Here is a 24423-nt window from a genome sequence, read left to right as displayed (position 1 = left end):
GTGTTTTTTGTGATCTCCTTATTTCGCACAAGAAAACGCTAAATTTGGAGGGACGTGAACACATCTTTGAGCATTGTGTGCTTTGTACAGTAGAATGACAGTTGGGAGATGATGATTCTTTGTGTCAACACGAAAATGCACCCTTTCATAAAGCAACAGCTGTGAGCTGATGATTTGTGGACAGCAACATTCCTGAAATGGACTGGCCTGCTCAGAGTCCCGACGTAACCCAGTGGAACACCTTTGAATTAGAATGTCGACTTTGCTCCAGACGTCAATGTCAAAAATCACTGTCTTCTCTGGTTTAGGCTCTTGAGAAAAAATGGGCTGCCGTCACTCCACAGACGCTCAGACACGCCATTGAAAGTATCTCCAGTAGAGTTCAAGCCGTCATATGGGTGAAAGGTACACACACTTCATAGTAATATCCTCTAACAGGAGTCCGGATGCTTTTGATTAGTTAGTGTACATGTTGTAACCTTTTATTCTGAGGACACTGGTATATATTTCCTGTGTTGGGAAGCAGTCATCCAACTTAAACTCTTAGACGCACAGGGAATCTGTGGACCAAGCCGCATTGGCGATTGACCACATCATTCCCCACGGGCAACAGATGCTCGCTGAGGTTGAATACTCATTGTTTGAGGGATGATCTTAACTTGAATAGGAAGGAGGGAGGATGATACACTTTCCGCCATTAGGTCTTTAGAGATTGAGCTGAAACTTAGTGTGTGAAAAGAAATCGGCCGTTTCTTTTTCAGTGAAACCATCCCGACACTTGCAATTAGTCATTTGGGCAACCCATGGAAACAATCTTTGTGGCTGGACGGGATTTTGAAGGGCTGTCTTTACAAATACGAATCCAGGGTCTTATTACTGCGCCTTCTTGCTCGGTGACGTAGAATATGGTCAATTTTGTTAACCTGCAGGGTTAGTACCAGTTCGTTTGTGCGACTTAACTCGTGCTGTTAGTGCCTGGACTAAAAGATTATGACTTAACGTCCCGTCGAAGACGAGGTCTCGTTGTAGACGGAGCACAAGTTCGGGCTGAAGAAGTAAATCGGCCGTGTCCTTTCATAGAATCCATCCTGGTATTTACTTTGTTTTGGGGAGATCATGGAAAACCTACATGTGAATGGCCGAACGGCGACTTAAACCGCCATCTTCCGAAATACAAGTCCAATGTGTTACCACTGCGCTACCTCTCTAGCTACTGAAGATATTTGCCAGTATTACAGACCAACTATTTGATGGGCTAATAGTATTAGGCTACGTAGAGAAAATGATGCAGCACTAGAATCATAAGCTCAGGAAGTGCTGGAATCGCTCTTCTCATACGTTCTGCTATTGTCGAAAAAATTTCTTTGTTTATCCGTAACCATCAGGACACCATTTGGGAGAGAGAGAAAAATATGGAATGTGTCTCCTGATTTTATAATAGGAGCGCTCATGTGAACTGTGTTATGTCTCTAATCTTTTTTTTATTTATTTCTCAATTTATCTTGAAAGTAATTTATTTTGAGGTTGCTTGTGTAATAAGTGCAGAGTTATAGAATGCGTTTCTAGGTAGGAGGCTTTTAGTTGGTATTGTTCACATACTGATACAGTTAGCGAAATTACAACAGCTGTCATATGTTTGTTTCAGAACGTACGAGTAGCTGATGTGACGACACTCTTCTGCCCTGATAATCGAAGTAAGTACTTACATTCAACACATCTCCAGACAAGTCTTCCAAAAAAAAGTTGTCCATTGTAGACATCATTTTGTATTATCGTATTCTATATTCAAGGCCGCTCGAATTCTTTTGAAAAGAGGACAGTGTTGTATTTAAAATTAGTATAATTATCTCGGTATCTCGCCAGAAACAAAAGTTCCTTGTAGAAACCTGTGGATCTCACAGTTTTAATACGCTTCCGTTTGTGTATTCTCAGATGTCTAAAACTGTTTTTTTTTCTATTTATCCAGATTTTAATGAAGTTTTTAGGTGTCCTAGTTCTGTTAATCTCATGATATATGAAATATACTACATTTCTTTTGCCTCTTGTACTACTCAGGGGTAAAAATCTTAGAAACACAGAAAATGTGGTTCAGGACGATTTGGCTTTGCGTAACCCGGTCAGTGGTTATCGATGAAAATAAAATACAGATTGGAATTGACGGTAATGTATAATGGATTGCCTTAAACTGAAAGTTTGGTAGCGTATGAGTTACATAATTTCAAAATGATTGTCGCGAACAATGACACCACCGTTCTATTTCAAACCTGTGACAGGGGAGGAAAATATTGCCGTAGGCAGCGCTGAATGATTGAGGAGTGAGGAGGTTAAGTAAATGAGACAGTCTTTTTTTTTTTTAATGTTCAGTTTTTTGACTTAGGAAGTGTTACGACTAACTTAACTCTGTGCCTTGTGTTTTGGAATGTCTACCAGATGTTCCTTTCGCAAAAAAATTGCAGATTTCTAGAACCAAGCTACGTTGTAAGTCTCCTACTAAAGGTTGGGACAATGTGAAGTCATATTTCTTCGCTCGTACGTCACACGTTTCCATTTGCCATTGGCGAGCTAGCTGTTCATGCTAAAATAACCATCTGCAAACGTATTTACGAGAATCCTGATAATGTGCGGTATTCATCGATTATAAAGAAGCGACCTGTTTTTGCGGGGCGCAAGATGCGTGACCTCCTTGTGGTATGCCTTTATTCTGCTAGATAATCCTATGCAGCACCTCATACAAAAAGCAGCTGCTCAACGGAAACCTCAGTCTCATTCATATCGTTAATGTGCCACGGAAAAAGCAGCAAATATTTCATGACTCAGCGGATGTGAAGCACATACTGCCTAGTTCAGAATCGTAAATCAGTGACTTACGAGCCTAACAGACACCCCTTGAAAAAGATCGTCGTTAAGGCACTTGTATTGCATTCCGGATAAGCAACCTCTCGAGAACAGCAGTGGACCGTATTTCGTTGGGAAGCAATTCTGTTTTCACCCTATGTTTACCTTTTATTACTTGCTCGTCCTCAAGTCAAAGACAACACAGGAAATGCTGAATCCATCCTATCACAAGTGACAAGTGAGCAAAGGAAAGTTCTTTCTACATTACGAACCGAAGTAATATCTCGATGTATTTTTTGAGTGTTATCGAATGTCAGTGAATTCAGTCAAAAACTGTTGTCTATTGTAAAAACTGACATTTCTAAAACAGATGCATTAGTCAGGTATTACTCTTTTCGATTATTCTAGTAGGTAGCTGAAGAGATAACAATTATTGTTTTCAGATACAGTGATATGGGAGGCTATGGACATTCAAATTTGTTCGAAGTATCTGATCGAGAAAGAAAAAAAAAAATGTGCACAGTCCCTAAATTTGCCTCAGTCTAAACCTGTTGCAAACTGCCCTATATCCGTACACTTCTTCCAGTTGCCACTATTACTGAAATATCCCTCGCGAGATAATTCAGCAACTGTGTAGATATTTAAAGAAATCTGTCTTCCATTTTTCCGTTTTTTACGGTGTGACTACTGTCGATAACATTTGATCATCGCGTCTATGTGATTGCATAACCAACGTATCGTCACTGTACAGGAAATACACATCAGAATACTGTAATGACACGACGGGTGGACTAAGCAACTACAGGGATGGATGTTGTTGTTGTGGTCTTCAGTCCAGAGACTGGTTTGATGCAGCTCTCCATGCTACTCTATCCTGTGCAAGCTTCTTCATCTCCCAGTACCTACTGCAACCTACACCCTTCTAAATCTGTTTAGTGTATTCATCTCTTGGTCTCCCTCTACGATTTTTACCCTCCGCACTGCCCTCCAATACTAAATTGGTGAGCCGGCCGCGGTGGTCTAGCGGTTCTAGGCGCTCAGTCCGGAGCCGCGCGACTGCTACGGTCGCAGGTTCGAATCCTGCCTCGGGCATGGATGTGTGTGATGTCCTTAGATTAGTTAGGTTTAAGTAGCTCTAAGTTCTAGGGGACTGATGACCATAGATGTAAAGTCCCATAGTGCTCAGAGCCATTTTGAACTAAATTGGTGATCCCTTGATGCCTCAGATTACGTCCTACCAACCGATCCCTTCTCCTCAATTCTATTCAACACCTCCTCATTAGTTATGTGATCTACCCATCTAATCTTCAGCATTCTTCTGTAGCACCACATTTCGAAAGCTTCTATTTTCTTCTTGTCCAAACTATTTATCGTCCACGTTTCACTTCCATACATGGCTACACTCCATACAAATACTTTCAGAAACGACTTCCTGACATTTAAATCTATACTCGATGCTAACAAATTTCTCTTCTTCAGGAATGCTTTCCTTGCCATTGCCAGTCTACATTTTATATCCTCTCTACTTCGACCATCATCAGTTATTTTGCTCCCCAAATAGCAAAACTCATTTACTACTTTACGCGTCTCATTTCCTAATCTAATTCCTGCAGCATCACCCGATTTAATTCGACTACATTCCATTATCCTCGTTTTGCTTTTGTTGATGTTCATCTTATATCTTCCTTTCAAGACACTGTCCATTCCGTTCAGCTGCTCTTCCAGGTCCTTTGCTGTCTCTGACAGAATTACAATGTCACCAGCGAACCTCAAAGTTTTAATTTCTTCTCCATGGTTTTTAATTCCTACTCCGAATTTTTCTCTTGTTTCCTTTACTGCTTGCTCAGTATACAGATTGAATAACATCGGGGATAGGCTACAACCTTTTCTCACTCCCTTTCCAACCACTGCTTCCCTTTCATGCCCCTCGACTCTTTATAACTGCCGTCTGGTTTCTGTACAAATTGTAAATAGGGATGGATAGAAATATGGAAATACCGCGAGAAATGCATGCTAGAACATAAATGCAGATGCTGGCCAAGAGTGCAAGTTGCGCTGTTGGATTGACCACGAACGGTACCTGTGCAATGCCCTCAGTACGTTGCAAGCGTCAGTCTTGGTCAAAACAGTGTTATGTGTAGTTAAGTGCATTATGTCGGACCTATGCGAATGCGCACGTGGGCAAATTATTGTGCTCGTATGGTGGGTGCTACCGTAGTTCAAAATGGTTCAAATGGCTCTGAGCACTATGGGACTTAACATCTGAGGTCATCAGTCCCCTAGAACTTAGAACTACTTAAACCTAACTAACCTAAGGACATCACATACATCCATGCCCGAGGCAGGATTCGAACCTGCGACCGTAGTAGTCGCGCGGTTCCGGACTAAAACGCCTAGAACCGCTCGGTCACCGCGGCCGGCGCTACCGTAGTCCAGGTAGCCGAAGTGTCTGGTGTTTCAAGATTCACCATGTAAAAGATTCGTACAGCTTAACAGGAAAATTATTCCCAAGGAATATGTGACCCTTTTGGCTGATCAGGCCCATTCCATGCTACAGTGTTTGTTCCCTAACGGTGATATTGTGGTCCAAGACGACATGGCCAGCTAAAAGAAACCATTAACTTCGAATCAGTTAACGTAGAGGAGGGATTCAATGATCATAAGGCTGTGATAGCAGCAATTACTTAGGATGTTACAAGACCTGTTTAGAAAGGTTGGAAGATAGTTTTGTTTAACAACAGTGACGACATACAAATTGCAGAGTATCTGAGTATTCATCATCAAATATTCAGTGTTTCGCATGAGTACGTGGCTCAAAAATGGATAAAATTCAAAACCATCTTTCAGTCCACCTTAGACAAGTATGTTCCTTGAAAGGATTTAATAGTCGTGGTAGAGAACTGCTACGTAAACAAAATTAGCTTCATCAAGATTTAAGAGAAGTTAAAACACAGCTGACAAACAAAAGCTGAACTAAGCGAAAATGAGCGCAAATAGAGCAATGGAAGAAGTGTTAATACATCGAAAGTAAAATTTTGACAGCAGATCTGGCTAAAGATCGTAAGAGTGTTTGGTCTTAGGTAAAATCAGTAAACAGCACGAAACCGTCAATTCAGTCACTCACTGACCATACTTGCACGGAAACGAGAAATGACTGAGATAAGGCCGAAATACTGAATTGAGTCTTCCGACATTGTTTCACCGCAAAAGATCCTAATACAGTCTCTCCTTTCAGTCATCGTGCGAACATCGAAATGGCAGATATTGAAATAAGAGATCGCGGTCTAGAAAAGCAACTACAATCGCTTAGTAGCGGAAAGGCACCTGGATCAGATGAGATACCCGTAAGATTCAACAGAAATTATGCAAAGAACTTGCTCCTCTTCTAGCAGCAGTGTATCGTAGTCCGCTGGAACAACGAGGGATATCTTGCTACTGGGAAAAACTCAGGCCACTCCTGTTTTCAAGAAGGGTTGTAGGACAGGTGCACACAATTATAGTACTATATCACTGACGTGTATTTTATGATCACATAGGATGACTTTTTCGAGAAAGAAAGTCTTCTTTATAAAAATCGGCATGGATTCCGCAGACAGAGAACTTGTGAAACTCAGCTCGCTCTGTTCCTTCATGATATCGAGAGCGCTGAAGACATGGGCTTTCAGGTTAATAGCGTTTTCGTTCACTTCAGGAAGGCACTTAACTGAACTGCCATTTACATAAACAAACATGCGAGCTTACCGAGCATTAGACCAGATTTGCGACTGGTTTCAAGACTTTTGTTGGAGATAGAAGTCAACACGTCACACTTAACGGAACAAATTCGACAGATTTAATTTCATCTTAACGGAACAAAATCGACAGATTTAATTTCAGGAGTAGCGCAAGGAAGTGAGATACATACAGTGTGATTTAGAATTCCTATTACACAGTTATGGATGTTGTAGACGGGATTCAGAACAGCAATAGTTGTTAATAAACCTATGTCTGGAAATGCGCCGTTTGGAAGATAAACGACTTTTAACGATGGGAGGCAATACACATTGTGAGAGGTCGGTGTCTCGTGTCACGTGATGTCTTGTGTGACGCCATGTCGCGTGTCATCAGAGAACAACCTAATGAACTGAAGCGCATGTGCATCAGTTGCCACTGAGTAATCGAGAAAGACGGTGCATTACGAAATGGTAAAGTATACGTTTTTAAAGTAGATCGACATGTTGCTCATCTGCAGTGAAAGTGGACGAAATGGTCGATTATCACAACGCCTGTTTCACAAACGATTTCTGGGTCGTGCCCGTCCATCACATGCCATTTATGCAAGATGAAACAACGGCTGCGGCAAACCGGCACCTTCAAGGCTATTAGAGCCGATTGTGGTCGTGGCTGGACGCGCCACACCGCTGACGTGGAAGGGTAGGTCCTCCAAGTGGTCGACCAGAATCTGTCGACAATTACCCACAACGTCGAAGGTTGCGTAGATGTATCCCAGAGAAGCGTCTGGCGAGCTCTCCATGAACAGCAACTTCATACGTATCACTTGCGGAGGATGCAGACATTGGGTCCAGCTGATTTTGCGCCACGTTCCGTCAGCCCCTTCACCACACATTCGGGGACGGATGGATAAGTAGCGATGCACCGATTCTTTGGCCACCACGATTTTCCGATTTAACACCTCTGGATTTTTTTGCTGTGGGGCTACACGGAGAGTATTGTTTACGAGACTCCTGTGGAGTCATAGGTCGATCTTTTTGCCCGTGTAATGGCTGCTGCGGAGGTCAGTCAGGATATTCGAGGACTTCTGAATCGTGTGTGTGTGTGTGTGTGTGTGTGTGTGTGTGTGTGTGTGTAAACGAACATTGTTCGCTGGTTCACTTTGTGCAACGAAACTTGTGGTCGCGATTTCGAGGATATGTTGTAGTTCGCGCTGGTACGAGTGGGTTGATGGACGTGCAACGTATCTTTTGTTGTTCTTTCAGTCATTTATCTTCCAAACGGCACATTTCCGAACTTGGGTTTATTACCAGTTATCGCAGTCTTGAGACCTCTCTTTAACACCTAACTGTGTGATAGGATTTCTGAATCACTCTGTATTAATGATCTAGTAGATACGGTCGGAAGCTCCATAAGGCTGTTAGTAGATGATGCGGTTTTGTATAAGGATGTTGTAACGCCAGAAGACTGCAGCGATTTGTAGGAAGACGGGCAAAGCATTGATGAAATGTGCAGGGACTCGCAGTTGACCCTAAACATAAATAAATGTACATATTGCGCATACGTAGGAGGAGAATCGTGAGAAACTTTAATTCATGCACGAAAGAAGTGGCTTATCAAACACTTGTTCGATGTGTTCTTGAGTATTGTTCATCTGTGTGGGACCTGCACCGGATTGAATGAATAGAAGAGATAGACAAGATCAAACGAAGAGCAGCGCGTTTCGTTACCGGATAGATAGCCTTACTGAGATACGAAGATGCTCAACAAACTCCAGTGGTTGACGCTACGAGATAGTTGGTGTGCATCGTGGAGAAGTTTACAAGTGAAATTCCGAAATAGTACATTACGGGAAGAGTCAGACAGCATATTACGTCCTCCCACATACGTCTCGCGAAATGACCACAACGAGAAAATTCGAGAAATTAGAGCAAATATAGAGGTTACCGCCGTCATTCTTCCCACGCGCCATTCGCGAATGGAACGGTGCAGGGGAGATCAGTAGTGCCAGAAGTACCCTCCGCCACTCACCGCCAGATGGCTTGTGGAGTGTTTAGGTAGACGTATTTTATCAAGAGCTAGACGTTCTGTTGACTGTGCATTTCGCTTTTTAGCAAGGAATGCAGCGGCCAGTAAGCATGTGTGTCGAATTTTTTGACATTATATGATTACGTGTTGTGTACTTAACTATTTTGTGAGGATGTTTGCAATTAAAACTTTGAGGTCACTTTGAAACGTCTATAACAAGTATATTTGCACGCGGAACTAGAGACAGCACAAGTAGAAAATTTGTCTGAGACCACTTTCCAGTCTATTCTTCTTCTAGTCATGGGTCAGTGCCTTGACAAAGCTACTGTAAGAGTGAATCTTAGGTTGTTGTTCTAACTGGAAGATGAAGTCGAACTTGCTTGTAGATATGCGTGAAGTAAAAAGTAGCTTTTCGAGTTTTATACAAATAATCTGTTTTTCTTTCTTCCAATTCCATTGAAACACACTCCCTATGGTAATTTCTAGCCACCATTCCGATCTCATACCCCTGTTTTTATGGCCAGAGCAATTTACTCTGAGGTGGCGGAATTCATGGGATACCTCCTGATGTTGTGCCTGATCCCTTTTTGCCCGGCGTAGTGCAGGAGCTCGACGTGGCAGTGACTCAACTAGTCATTGGAGGACCTCTACAGAAATATTGAGCCATGCTGCCTCTATATTGTGGATGTATCGGAACTTGTGCTACAGAAGTTGAATCTAACCTAAAAAGCAAGAGGAAAACACGTCAGAATGTAATATAGCAGCATATAATATCTGTCACATAATACGTTTGTTGTATGTATAAAAAGAAACATGTGTTCAGGCCACTGATGATACTTTCCAAATAAAAGTAACGTATGGCAATAAACAAATTGCCTTTATTTAGTTGCATAGGCGATACATACCTCTACAAATTTAGAGCAACTAAGGGAAAGACGGAAAACAGATAAAAATGACGATTTCAAGCAGTGTTGCTTGTCTGTTATCAATGCCAACTTTGTGCAAACGTCGCTGCTCTCGGTCGTTAACTGAAGGCCGTCGGATTCTGCGTTGTCTGTGGTGTCAGGCAATGCCTGAAATTTAGTATTCTCGGCACACTCTTGACACTGTGGATTTCGGAATATTGAATTCCCTAAAGATTTGCAAAATGGAACCTAACATGCGTCTAGCTCCAACTACCATTACGCGTTCATAGCCTGTTAGTTCCCATTGTGCACCCATAATTATGTTGTAAACCTTTTCACGTGGATCACCTGAGTACAAATGACGGCTCCGCCAATGCACCGCCCTTTTATACCTTGTGTATGCGATGCTACCGTCATTTGTATACGTGCGTATCGCTATTCCAAGACTTCCGTGTATCTCAGTGTGTATCGTAAATACACAAATATTTTTATACCTTTGTAAAGTTGTGGTCTGGAGAGCGCGACGGACTAAACGCTGCGTGTCCACTCTACCAGCTGGAGTTCGTGCAGAGATATAGGTCGAGGCGCATTCTTCTGCGTGGGATCTTGCGTTAGTATCAGTAAAAACTCAAATTTGTATTTCATGTAGTGTTAATGCACTTTTCGGTAAATGAACACCCCGCCTCGACCCCCCCCCCCAACCCCACCCTCATACCCCCTTTCCCCGCCGGATCATGTATGCGCACTGCGTCGCCAGTGATTAATCATATACAGTGTGGAGGGTCGGTATAACTTTGTGAAGCACCCTGTAGTTAAAACGTGCTGGCAGGTTAAAACTGTGTGCCAGACTGAGACTCGAACAAGGGACCTTTGCCTTTCGCGGGCCATTACTCTACCTAGCTACCCAAGCACGACTCGGCCCGTCGTCAAAGCTTTTACTTTTGCCATTACGTCGTCTCCTACCTTCCAAATTTCATCAACTTTCGTTCTAAGGCGCTGCAGTCATGGACTGTGCGGCTGGTCCCGGCGGAGGTTCGAGTCCTCCCGCGGGCATGGGTGTGTGTGTTTGTCCTTAGGATATTTTAGGTTAAGTAGGGTGTAAGCTTAGGGACTGATGACCTTAGCAGTTAAGTCCCATAAGATTTCACACACATTTGAACATTTCATCAACCTTATATCAGCGCAGTCTCCGCTGCAGACTGAAAATTTCATTCTGGAATCCCTGTAGTTAGTTCTTGTGACGTAGTGGGGTATATAGAGTGGGGAATCATCTGCTCGTTCTTCAGTTTGCAGTCCTGTGAAGGAGGGAAATGCATGAACACAATCCGGCGACCTATCTACCCTCGCGCTTGTACCCTCCACCGCTGCACACTACACCCTGTTACACCCGTAGAACACAGTTTGCCCTTAATAAAGCTGTACTGTATTTAGAAGTGGTACACACATTTAATATTTATTCTTAATCGATTTCATTTTACAGTGAACATTAATTTTATACTATTAAAACTGTATATTTAATAACGTGCAATTTTTCCATCCCATGCAACGCGGACAAGAAAGACATAAAAAGTGACCTTTAAACGCTCCACCCTAACTCCCACCCTTACACCCCACGGCTGAGAATTTTTAGTATTTTGTTCACGACACTCCCTCCTACCGCTATACAAAAATTTTTAACTAAACAAATTTTTCCCCTAAGTTTCTTTCGGTGATTGAGTTGTTGTTATGGCAGTCATCGCCTTGTAGAATGCAGTCTTTTGTTTCGGGCTGCCAGTACGGTTCATTACGTAGATTGAAGGACTCCATCTCTTACGGACACCGGTCGATAAAACTGGCAACGATCTTTCACGAACAACATAATACTCGAGCTTTTGCGAACAGTCACTTGTCGAAAACCATATTACAATATCTTCAGTCACTTCGTATTTATTTGTGGTTATCAGCTGCCGTGATGCGGTTGTTGAGTAGTGTTCTGCAACATTCTCTCTCGGCAATAGACATTGTATGGGAGATCATTTTACCCTAAAGAGCGTCACCCTCCCGTTATATTGTTCGAAGGAAGACGAATGGTCGTCCTTGGTGAATCTGGCTTGTCGTAGCATAAAATAGCAACCCCTTTCGAGGGTAATACCACCCCACCTTGTTTATGTGCATGAGAGACTGGACAAGGGGGTGTGGGGCGACACGCAAAGAAATAGCTGATTGTAAACATGACTTTCACTTGCCAAGAAAAGAGCGTAGAGTTCCATCTGTAGTGATGGCACAATGACAGTTAGAAAACAGCTGAAGTTGTACCAATGTCTGCTTCCACGTCACGCCATTGTCTGGCGTATAGAATATCCATGCTATTTTACTGTACAATGTTTTTTCCACTGCATAACGTGACGTGACAATTTGGAAGCTATTTCATGCGTGTGACTTTCCGGCAGTCAAACAAAAATGGGTCTTCCGGCCTGTTTATGAGCAATACGTTACATTTGTTTAAGGGTCAGATGCAGTTCCTCCGCACCAAGTGCTGTTACTTTGCAAGTCTTCCCGCATTTCACTCTAATTTTCTGTAGCTGCCACTACCTGTAACACCAACATCTGCGAACAGCTACTTGGAGATTCCAATTTTATCCCCTACGTCATTTATACAAAGTAAGTATATATATATATATAATATATATATATATACCAGGCTTTCCCCAAGGCAGTGTTACAGGACCTTTGCTGTTCCTTATCTATATAAGCGATTTAGGAGACAATCTGAGCAGCCTTCTTCGGTTGTTTGCAGATGACGCTGTCGTTTATCGCCTTGTAAAGTCATCAGAAGATTAAAACAAATTGCAAAACGATTTAGGAAAGATATCTGTATGGTGCTAAAATTGGCAATTGACCTTAAAGAATGAAAAGTGTGAGGTCATCCACATCATTGCTAAAAGGAATCCGTTAAACTTCGGTTACACGATAAATTAGTCAAATCTAAAGGCCGTAAATTCAACTAAAGACCTAGTAATCACAATTTCGAACAACTTAAATTAGAAAGAACACACAGAGAATGTCGTGCGGAATGCAAACCGAAGGCTGCGTTTTATTGGGAGAACGGCTAGAAAACGTTATAGATCTACTAAAAAGATTGCCTACACTACGATTGTCCGTCCGTCTGCTGCATGGTTTGGGATCCTTACCAGATAGGATTAAAGGACTATTTCGAGAAAGCAGCACGTTTTGTATTACCGTGAAATAGGGGAGAGTGTGTCACTGAAATGATACAGGATTTGGGGTGGACATCGTTAAAAGAAACGCATTTTTCATTGCGGCGGAATCGTTTCACGAAATTTCAATCACCAACTTTCTTCTCCGAATGCGAAAATATTATATTGACACCGACCTACATAGGGACACACGATCATCATAACAAAATAAGGGAAATCAGATCTCACACGGAAAGATATATGTGTTCGTTTTTTCCGTGCGCTGTTCGAGATTGGAATGACAGAAAATTACTGTGAAAGTGGTTCGATGGAGCCTCTGCCAGGCAGTTAGGTGCTATTTGCGGAATATCGATGTAGATTCACCTCTGTAGAATGTGAATCCTCCACCTTCAGTGCGGAACCACATTTACGTTCGACTTCCTGTGAGAATCTCAAAGTAGCGAGCATGCAGGACATGGAGAGGGAATGCAGATAGGTGGGAGTGTAGGTCGGCCAAGAGGCGTACCGAGATAGTCGGCGCAATTGCGATAAACGCTGTGTCCGGATGACGCAGTGGTTAACGCGACTGCCTAGTAAATAGGAGATCCCGGGTCGGATCCCGAACCGGCACACATTTTCACTTGTCGTCGCTGATTCTGTATAAGGTCCCGATGCATCTGACATCAATTCCCCCCCTTTCCTTTCTCCCTCTCCACCTGAAATATGCGTAATATGTACCACAGCTGCGGATTCCATGTGGTGAACACCACGCATTCATTTAACAGTTATCTCAGTCCAAATTATTTCGCATTCAGATTAGGTATTAGTCTCACTAGCTATTATCGTATTCACACCCCGGGTGTGAAGCATATCTTTGTGATGTACATTCCAATTGGAATTTAAAGTTTCGTTGCTATTCACTCCTGGCTTCAGCCAGCTTTCTGATCCTAGTACTATGCAAGGATTATAAGCGAGGCTATTTCTGGAAGCTTTCGGATGACGTACTTGCAGTTAACTCACAGGTCACTGCGTTAACGTTTCCTTTCTCCGAACGACAATGCCTTGTACATCCCTCGATTTTGCACCAAGTCTTCTCATTATCAGCTTTGCATTTTGAAGTCAGGTCGTTGGGTGGAGTCAGGTCGTTGGGGGTCTTCCTCTTTTTTTTTAACACTTCATTGTGTGTTACTTTTTCTTTTCTTGGAATTCTTGCTAATCTTCTCCAGAAGCCCATCTCTAATACTTTCAGCTTAATTAATATGTTTCTGATTAATTGTCCAGGTCTCTGCTTCATACAAGACAATACTCTGATGTCGACTTGTATATGATTACTTTAGCTCTATTTATCCTATTCCTGCTCCGTGAGATAGGACTGAGATTCGCATTACTTTCCTGCAATTACTACCACTCGTTTCCCAGGTAGCAAAAATGAATGATCTTTTGGTTTTGCTCCCATCTATGTACAGTTCATGTACATCTAACTGATTGCAGAGGTCGAGAAATCCGGATCCAAGAACTTTACAGAATCGTCTGATCCTCCGTTTAAGCCCTCCCCTTTGCTCCAAACCAGAGGAAACGATCGGTTCTGGAAACGAAGCTGCAACTCAGTTTCTGCTCCACGTGTGAGGCTAACTGTTTTCACTAATTCATATGCATAGTTTTGAACCTAAGGGTCTGCGACACTTTGTATTTATTAGATATATGTTCGAGTATTTGACGATAGACGATTCTTGCTGGTTGAATGCTGTTAACGGTCGTGGGTGTCCACCGAACAGCAGATCCATTAAGCACATGATGCCAATATGTTAGGAGCCACGCTGGTCCCTGCATATTAGCAGGCAAGTTGAGTCTCAAAGGCTCACTCACTGGATTTCTTTTTTTATTAGTAACTACAACTCTGAATTCCGTTTTGTTTATTTAGATTTGTGTTTTCCTTTTTCTGACCGAAATTCTTACAGTTTTGAAGATGAAGCTAATATACAGGTGATGACGACAGTTTTTTGACAATGTTAAAGTGCTAGTAAAAACAAAGAAAACAGTGGTAATGCTCTGTTTACAAACTTATCCTGGTTGTGAGAATGATCGAAATTATCCAGCATACCACGTTATCTTCTTCCTTTCCTTTGTGCCGGCCGCGGTGGTCTAGCGGTTCAGGCGCTCAGTCCGGAACCGTACGACAGCTACGGTCGCAGGTTCGAATCCTGCCTCGGGCATGGATGTGTGTGATGTCCTTAGGTTAGTTAGGTTTAAGTAGTTCTAAGTTCTAGGGGACTGATGACCACAGATGTTAAGTCCCATAGTGCTCAGAGCCATTTGAACCTTTCCTTTGTCATCGCAGATTCATACGATCATTGCGTCTTTTGTCGCTATACGATTGTCATCTGTAATGGAAGATATAAAAGCTGGAAGTGTGTAGTTGCCTCTGAAAATAGGGCTTTGCAAACGCTTATTGATCCTTGCTATCGCTTTTACTGCGAACTACAGGCGCACACTTCCGACGGACTGAACCGTTCGAAAGATCGGCCGCGTATCTGTTTGCTGGGGTGAGTCCCCTTGTTATACGTCCAGACTCGCAGAGCGCTGTACCTCGGTCTCAACTTCTTGTTCACAGCGGTACGGTTCGTTGACAGGTTTGTGGTGGCCACAGTCGCTTGAATGGTGACGCGCGATCGGTCACCGTAACATAAATCTCTCTCACTTACGGGCTTATTTCCGTTCTAGAATGTTATTAACGGACGATAACTTTTCTAGAACCGTGTACGTTGTGGTAATCTCAGAAACGGGTAACATAGATACGTCAGCTGCAATGATTATATGACTCATGAATGCTACAACTAGATACACAAAATAATCTGCCTTTTTTCAATATCGGAGAGCACTTACGTTTTGCTTGTACGCGATCTTGTGTAACAGAAACTGTTTGGAACGAAAGAACGTGTTGATGTTGCGGTCTTCTGTCCGAAGACTATTTGATGCCGCTCCCTAAGGTAGTACGTCCTGTACAAGCCCCGTCATCTCTGTCTAACTATTGCAGCCTACATCAATTTGAACCTGCTTGCTGTAGTCAAGTATCCCTCTACAATTTTTATCTGCCACACATCCTTCCGTTACCCAATTGACGTTCGTTAATTTCATGCTTTGAGATTTCTCCTTTCTTTTAGTCAAGTTGTGCCACAAATTTCATTCTTTCCCAATTCGATTCGGTGCCTCTCCATTAGTTATCAAATCTACCCATACATTATTCAGCATTCTCCTGTTGCACCACATTTGAGTAGTTTACATCCTCTTCGTGTAAAGTGTTTAACGTCTATGTTTCACTTCAGTTCAAGGACACATCCCAGAAAAATACCCTCAGTGAAGACTTCCGGACATTTACCTTTCATTACCCTTGTTTTACTTTTGTTGCCGTTCATATTACAGCCTCTTTTCAGGACACTATGCATTCCATTCAATTGCTCTTCTGAGTTCTTTGCCGTCTCTGACAGGATTACAGTGTTATTGGCAGATCTCAAAAGTTTTTATTTCTTCTTCATGAACTTTCCCAAATTTCTCCTTAGTTTCAGAAACAGCTTTCATCAGAAAATAACAACAATGAGATCTCGCTTGACTCTACTGAAGTCGCAAAATGGCGGTGGTTTGTGGTCAGTGGAATGCACGCTACAGGGCTTCTGTCTCGAAGATGTCCTTGAAGTAATCGATTGGTAACAGTTCGTTGTATCATTGTGGTGCAAACTGCTGCTCAGTTTGCTGTTGCGGATGCAGTACGATGCGCCTGAGCCAAACGTAATGGTCTTCCCACTCGATAGTCCAACGTGGTCATACAGAAGCCGGTCTTCTTGCGACCGTACTTTCTCGTGACAATTTCTGCCAGCAGTCATGTACAGTGGCTACATTCCTGCCAAGACTTTTTGCAATATCGCAAAATGAATATCCACCTTCTCATAGCCTTATTTCAAGACCTCGTTCAAACTCGGTGAGGTGTTAACAATGACGTCTTTGTCGCCTTAAAGGCATTCTTAGCTAACATCAACTAACCACGTCCAATCTCAAAGGTAACTAACGCTCTCGACCATTACAGCGTGTTTTTAAAGCAAACGTGATTTGCATGCTCATAGTGGCGCAGCTAGCGTCACTCTTATGCAACTGGCGCGAAATGTGAATAGACATCATCTTTCAGATGCAGAAACACGCCTACCAACTTTGTACCTGTTGCAGAACTACTCCTTGGTGTTGCTGTTTTTTTCCGTCAGTGTATTTAGTTTAAGTAGTAAGGGAAGCTGTAAAGACTTCGCTCTCAGAAATACAGTCATACCTCAAAAGAAAGAAAGAAAAAAAAAAAATACGGTGAAATCGTGCGACCACATTTAAGCAAGCTCATTTTTTTCCTAATCACATGGTTAAGAAATTTAAATGGAATTGAGTTTCTGTCCCCGTCTTCTTTTGTACTTACATGCAGCGAAGGTGGAGGAAAATTAGAGAATGGGTTTTTCCGTATAATTGATAACTCAGAGACGGTGTTCTGTCTCGGCTGGATAAGAATGGGAATGACATTCGTACTATTTACGAATGTATCATCTCATCACTCATAAGTGATCGAAGAAAATCAAAAAGGAGTCGAGTCAGGAAGTTGGACTGGAGATTAGGTCTCAGTACGTCCATCTTAGCAGATGCTCCCACTCGGTTGGTAAGAAAAATTACAATTTAGCGTACCATCAGCATTGAGATCGTTAGAGACGAAGCAGTATCTTTGTCAGACGAAGTAAACAGTTGACCGAGGCCTAGCTGTTACGTCATCCTGCAGTCCCATTAAATACGTCACAAAATCTCAGCTGTATTTAATTTGTCAAGTCGAGTGGGGATTTCATTCCCACTATCTGATCACACACATACCGTGAATCTGTCTCATTCATGTTTGGCACTGCAATGGAATTTCTCCCAGCCTCGAAATGTTGGGTTGGGTTGATTTGGGAGGAAGAGACCAAACGGCGAGGTCATCGGTCTCATCGGATTAGGGAAGGATGGGGAAGAAAGTCGGCCGTGCTGTGTCAAAGGAACTTCATCGTTGCAGGCTATGAGCAGTGCTCAGTGGTTAAGATACTGGATTTTTATTCGAGAGGGGAGAGATTCAAATCCCTGACTGACCCTCTTCATTTAGGTTTTATGTGGTTTTCCTGCACCATTTACGGTGACTGGCAGGCTGTTCCCTACAATACTGTCACATCTGATTTCTTCTTCCATTTATGCCCTTCAAAGCAAGTTCCATCTCTAAAGTCCACATCGTTCTCAGGACATTAAACAAATATTAATTATAACGATCCGAGCACAGTGTAGTCAAGAAACGATGTAACGTATCTTTGCATTCGTGTACTAACAGAGATGATTAGCTTGTCGTATGTACAATCTACAAGAAGCCTTTATATTATTTAGTGCGTCATTTAGATGGAATTTTTAACCGACTTGTGAATGTCGATGCTGTAAATAGAGCTGTTTTACATGTTAATGTCAGTGTGTGGTAATTTGGACTGACAAATAAGGAAACATGTTGGTGTAGAACAGGAGCCAGCAGGAATGCTGCTCGTGTGAAGCGCACTTGCACGGTAGTAGGCAACTGTGAGCGGCATGCACGCAGGGCAGGCCAGCCGTCTGCTTTTCTCCACTCCCTCCACACGCTTCCCCCAACATCACCGCGCTTTCTTCATCTGTAATTCGTTAAATTTGTTATTTCTTAGCTTGCATTATTTAATGAGGAAGCAGGGCTTAACACGACAGCTGAAAATAAATCATGGTTTCCGATAGTATTACTTAAAAGCCATTTCATTTAATTATTACAAGCCGAATTTAAATGAGGTTAATGTCTGGTTCAAAATTTCTGCATGCAGACAGACACAAAAAACAATTATATATGTAATATGACCTCAGTATTTTGGTCCCTTACGAATTCACACATATATAATATTATGTGTGTTCTGTCGACACTTCCGACAGAACAGATCTCTCACGATTACGCGGCTGATCCATACATGTAAATGTAGGGAACGGATGGAAAGGATAATGGGAAATCGTGACGTTTTCAGAAATGTATATACCTGAATGGTGTCTGTTCTGTTGGACATGTCCGGCAGGACAGATATCACTCGTGATGATGCAGCTGGTGCGTACATGCAAACATGAAATACAGGAAAGGGAAATGATGGTAATTTGACTCGGCCAGTCCGTTACCGGATGGTCGAAGAGGTTAAAGCAACGGATCAGGATAAGCTTTAAATCCGGGTTCGAGTCCCGTTCGGGCACAGAGTTTCAACTTTCGCCAGTTTATCATCACAGTGCCAGTGCGGCTAGCCGTCACGATTTCCAACCTATGCTTTCTCTTTCTCTCCATTTCCTACATTTCATGTTTACAATTACATGAATGTTCGTCGCTTATGTTTGCTCTTAACCATGGTTTATTAATATTCATAACAGAATAGAAATTTCACAAATGTATGTCGAGCCAAACATTGAAATTATTTTCGTGTCTACACGATGAAGCCCAGGAAACCCTTGCTGTGGAAGATTTGATAAAATTGTAGTAATCTTCTTGCCGGAAGAACTTGCCTCTCAGACAGGAATTACACTCTAGATTTGTTAATTCGCATGCAAACTGTGAGGAGTATAATCTACAGACGTATCAAATGATCTCGAAAATAATTCGAAAGCAATGATAACGTAGCCACTGAGCGACAGTAGACTGCAATAATTCGCGAGCTTGGTGTAGATTTAATACATCCTCATATCGCTTGAGAAATTCTTCTGTTACCGTACTGAGTAAAAAAATGCACTCCTTGTAATTGTTTCATGGACAGAGACGACACAGCTTTCTCGTGAAAGCTTGCATTTTTTCAGTCACTGATTTTCGCCTTGCATGCTAATGTTGAAAGCATTCATATGTCCCGCAATATCCACTAAAAATGCAGGATCTCCTAGTTTTGGGTCTTATCTTCTTTTGTGCTTTAAAATCTTATTTATTGGCATTCTCACTTAAAAATAAAATCTTTTCAGTATGTTACTGCTGCTAAGCCAGAGGACCACATAGTGCTATGATATGTCACCGTACTCTTCTCTGTCTTCAACTAATTATTTTTAGAACTGTCGATCTGTCAAGCCAACAGCCTTGCCGCAGTGGTAACACTGGTTCCCTTCAAACTTCCGACGTTAAACACTGTCGGGCTTGGCTAGCACTTGGATGGTTCATCGACCGTGTCTGCCGAGTACTGTTGGCAAGCCGGGTGCACTCAGCCCTTGTGACGCCAATTGAGGAGCTATTTGACTGAGAAGTAGCGACACCGGTCACGAAAACTGACAATGGCCGGGGAAGCGGTGTGTTGACCATATGATCCTCCGTATGCGCATCCTCTGACGCCTAGGATCTGAGGATGAGACGGCGGCCGGTCGGTACCGTTGAACTTTCAAGGCCTGTTCGGACGGTGTTTGTTTGTTTGTCGATGTGTCAAACCATGCGACCTCAAGGAATTCACTATCCGAATAACTAATTGCGTTACTTCTATTTATTTAACCTGATCTGATTAGGTCATCCCCCCCCCCCCCCCCCCCGCCCCCGTTACATCGGATTAGGGTTTTATACATACAGTATCTATTAAATCATAGTTACCCAAGAAAATACCTAAATTTTAATACAACTATTACTATTACAATGACTTGAGTGCCTGAAATGGCGGTGTGATTAAATTACCATATACTGACTATGGGCTGACCAAGTTAATACTGGCATTACTTGTACTACTGCATCTGCAGCCACTAATAATAATAATAATAATAATAATAATAATAATGTCACAGTAGTAATAATAATGACAGTGGCAGATATAAAAAGAATTTATGTGTCTACAGAATAGTTGTTTTCTGATATAGCAAGGTCTGGGAAAAGGAAATTTAAGGACGCTACATCGGTTGAGAATAACGGGAAATAAGGAAGGTCAGCTTGAAATGTGGGCGGTACAAGAGCAGTGGTAGCCTTTAGTTTTGCTTTAGTAGATTTGTCTTCTGAAGCTGGAGATGATGATTAGTTCTCCTATGTAATGCGGGAGGTTGTTCCAGAGTGGGGTTCCAGCTACTGAGAGGGACTTCGAGAAGGTGGCTGAACGATGGAATGGGGCAAAAAGGATTTTGTGCTCTGATGGGAACGGGTGTTTGTGCTGTGTTGTCCATACAAGAGCGTTAAGTAAGAGAAGAGAGATAATGGACAGTGTTCATTGCTAAGACAGTAGAGAAGGCAGAGGGTCTGGAAATCTCTGTGCTTGTCTGCGCGCAGCCAGGATAGCTGTGTATATGGTGGTCAAATGTGATTAAACAGTCAGACATGACAGATCTAACGCACGCAGTTTTTCATAACCACGTACAGGTGCAGTGAACTTTCCTGAGAAAGGCTTCGCAAGATAACATCGCTGTAATGAATAATTGGAAGTTAAGTGTTTTTACTATTTTCTTTTCAGGTCAAGAGGGGAAAGCTTTTTATATTTTTGTAGGGCATGGCGAAATGTTGATGCCTTCTTGCACATTACAATTACATGCTCAGTCCAATTTAGATTTTCATCTGTTATTAAAGTTGAATTTTGCCACATTTAGGATTAAAGATGGTAGAGATTCTATATATTTCGGGCTAATAGGCCTAAAATAATCAACCAGTACCGCTTGGGTTTTAGATGGATTGAGCTTTAATCCCATGCCCTGCGCCCATTTTTATAGCGAACACAGGTCGGTATTGAGATTCTCGATACTTGTCTTGGGGTTTATAGGTTTTGCACTTAAGCTGAAAGTCATCAGCATACATGTGGCATTTGTAATAGTACAAGACTGATGACACATTATTTACGTACAATGAAGAGAGTGTAGGACGTAATACCGAACCCTGGGTGGCACCTAATACTACCTGCCTCCATTGTGACTTCATGGTGCCGGACATGACGCGTAGCAGGCGAGGTGTCAGGTATGAGCGAAACCGTTGCACTGTGCACTTGACGAGAAATTTAGGCTGCTAAGTTTGGCGAGTACAATGACATAAACGACGGTGTCAAATGCTTTGCTTAAGCGTAAGCAGCACATGAGGAGGAGGAGATGATTAGTGTTTAACGTCCGGTCGACAAACGGGTCATTAGAGACGGACCAAAAGTTGGGATTTGGGAATGATGGAGAAGGAATTCGACCGTGCCCTTTCAAAGGAACCATCCCGGCATTTACCTTAAGCGGTTTCGTGAAATAACGAAAAATCTAAATCCGGATGGTCAGACGCAGGTTTGAACAGTCGTCCTTCCGAATGCAAGTCTAGTGTGCTAACCACTGCGCTACCCTGCTGTGTAAGAAGCATATGACAGTAGCCTCTTGTGCATCTATGGCAAGCTTCAGGTCACCTACACCTGTATTAAGGATGGTATTCGTCTAATAGGTTGTTTGTAGCTAGGACAATTCGTTCGCTGGTCGTGGAATATATATATATATATATTTTCTAAGGCCTGGGACAGTGCAGGAAGAATGCACATAGGTCGGTAATCAGAGGGTGCTGTGGCAGCGTTCTTTTTGGTAATAGCTTAACTCGTCCCTGTTTCCAGGCCTCGGTAAAAACACTTGTGGTTGAAGATATCTATTATATTGGGCAGTAATGGTTCTGTAATACGCATACGCATGCTGGCTTTATTGACGGTATTGCAAGTAACTTGCTTTAGACAGAATATTTAGTGGCTACAGTCATTTGTAGGTTATGGGAAGTACTGGTTCAGTTCATCGGCTGCAGCTTTCAAGTATGTCCCCTAATTTTGTTGCTTTTTCACAGAGTACCTCTTGGTGAAAAATGAAGTGAATGCTGTACAGCGATTCTTTTGTGAGCTGCAGCTTCTTTGTTAGCAGTCCAGCAAATCCAGTTAGCTCCTCTTTCATTGCAGGTGTTCCGTCTCTCGTCACTGTCACGAAACGTTTCCAGTACAAACTGACAGAATCGACAGCTTCTTCAACGGATTTTTAAGGTGTCCGCACAGGCGCGACTGCTATTTAAAGATACGTCCAAAGAATCTCTAGTTATGTCCAGATCAGCGTCCATGCCTCGGACAATAATTGCGCAGTACGTGAAATGTCTGTGGACTCAAGTGCAATGGAAAATACAGTGACGTCCTGCGCTTATTAATTTCCGGTACAATACACCTAGAAAGGCTGATTGCTTGCTCGACACCGATTGACATTCAGCGTGCACCATAGATCTGCAGCGTTGTTGATGCACTCCTTTATGAACTCACCGTTAGCAAACGATTTTCCAGTTCTTGTTGTGTTATGTGCAGTCTCATAACATGGCACGCATCATCCTGAAAAATTGAAAACAGTGCTGCATAAAATACTGCATCACTTAGATGAGAGACATGCCGAAGGAAAATTGTAGACCCCTCTTAGGGAAAGACATTTAGGTCAGATTCATCAGGTGTCGCCAGACCGCTCTTCTGAAGCTCATTTAATTCTCCCATCCGTTCATAATCCGAAAAGAAGCTACACTCATTCTTGTGAAATATGTTATTATGTAGTCTTATACCAAGTTTCCGCTGACCAGCGAATGTACGGCCACATGTTAAACATTCTGAATTTATATTATTCTGCAAATAAATAAATAAAAGAAAAACTTATACTCCCATTTCTTTTTAAACTACGTCTATTCTCCACTTGTCTGTTTCTTTGATTGACACTGCATTTTGGTTGCTTGTAATATAACATACACTATCTAGTGGTTGCATCTTAACTCCGGTGTTACATCTGCGCAGGCCTGCGTGGCCGAGCAGTTCTAGGCGCTTCAGTCTGGAACCGCGCGACCGCTACGGTCGCAGGTTCGAATCCTGCCTCGGGCATGGATGTGTGCGATGTCCTTAGGTTAGGTAGGTTTAAGTAGTTCTAAGTTCTAGGGGACTGATGACCTCAGATGTTAAGACCCATAGTGCTCAGAGCCACTTGACCGTTTGTTACATCTGCCGCAATCTGAGAGTTTCCGCCGCGTCTCGGCGCTTGCGCCAGGACACGCTAGCACACGAGCGACGCTGACGTGTAGCGCTGTGCTCTCACTTGCTGCGCGAAACGCCCCCCCCCCCTCCCCACCCCTTGATCAATAGCCTTTCTGATTCCTGTCGAGAGCCAAGTCCCATATTTCAATTGAAACAAAATCAATCGAAATCCTCTTCGTAAGAAAGTAAACCATAAAACTACGACATTGTTCGGCAGTGAAGTTTTAAAGTATATTGGTGAAATTACAAATACCTGCCAAGGGCGCACATCCTCGTCTGTTTAATGTGGCTATTTATGTTATGCAGCTGGCATCGGACCGAGATTGCAGTTCTGTGTTGTGCGAACTGCTATCATCGTCCTACGCGGTGTGACAGTCCTCCTCATGTTCTGCGATTTCGTAAGCTAGGAGACTGGTTTCTGTCCGCAACTATCCTTCTCCGAAGATAATGCACGTCCCTTGATTCTGTTATGCCCCCCCCCCTGCGGGTTCGGGGGTTAGAATAGGCCCGCGGTATTCCTGCCTGTCGTAAGAGGCGACTAAAAGTAGTCTCAAATGTTTCGGCCTTATGTGATGGTCCCCTCTCGGGTTTGACCTCCATCTTTCTAAATTGTTCCGAAGAGCGAGCCAATTGGGGAAGGGTGCCTTACATGGTGCACTGTATCTGTCGTGCATTGAAACCTTTAGCCGGCTTTCTTGTCGTTGCAATGGTGTCCAGCTCGTTTTCTATCGCTTGGGCGAG

The 24423-nt window shown here is 42.7% G+C and overlaps 1 protein-coding gene across 3 annotated transcripts in view; it reads left to right on the top strand.

The window, feature by feature from the left end:
• LOC124722634 (talin-1) overlaps positions 1 to 24423 on the top strand; it is a 284201-nt gene that overhangs the window by 85724 nt on the left and 174054 nt on the right. For all 3 annotated transcript variants that reach the window (XM_047247780.1, XM_047247781.1, XM_047247782.1), the window contains exon 2: positions 1646 to 1694. The gene's annotated coding sequence lies outside the window, so the exon portion shown is untranslated. The remainder of the gene's footprint in view (positions 1 to 1645; positions 1695 to 24423) is intronic.

The sequence above is a fragment of the Schistocerca piceifrons genome, chromosome X (genome assembly GCF_021461385.2).
Source record: "Schistocerca piceifrons isolate TAMUIC-IGC-003096 chromosome X, iqSchPice1.1, whole genome shotgun sequence".
In the NCBI taxonomy this organism is placed as follows: Eukaryota; Metazoa; Arthropoda; class Insecta; order Orthoptera; family Acrididae; genus Schistocerca; species Schistocerca piceifrons.
This window is presented reverse-complemented; position numbering and strand designations above follow the sequence as displayed.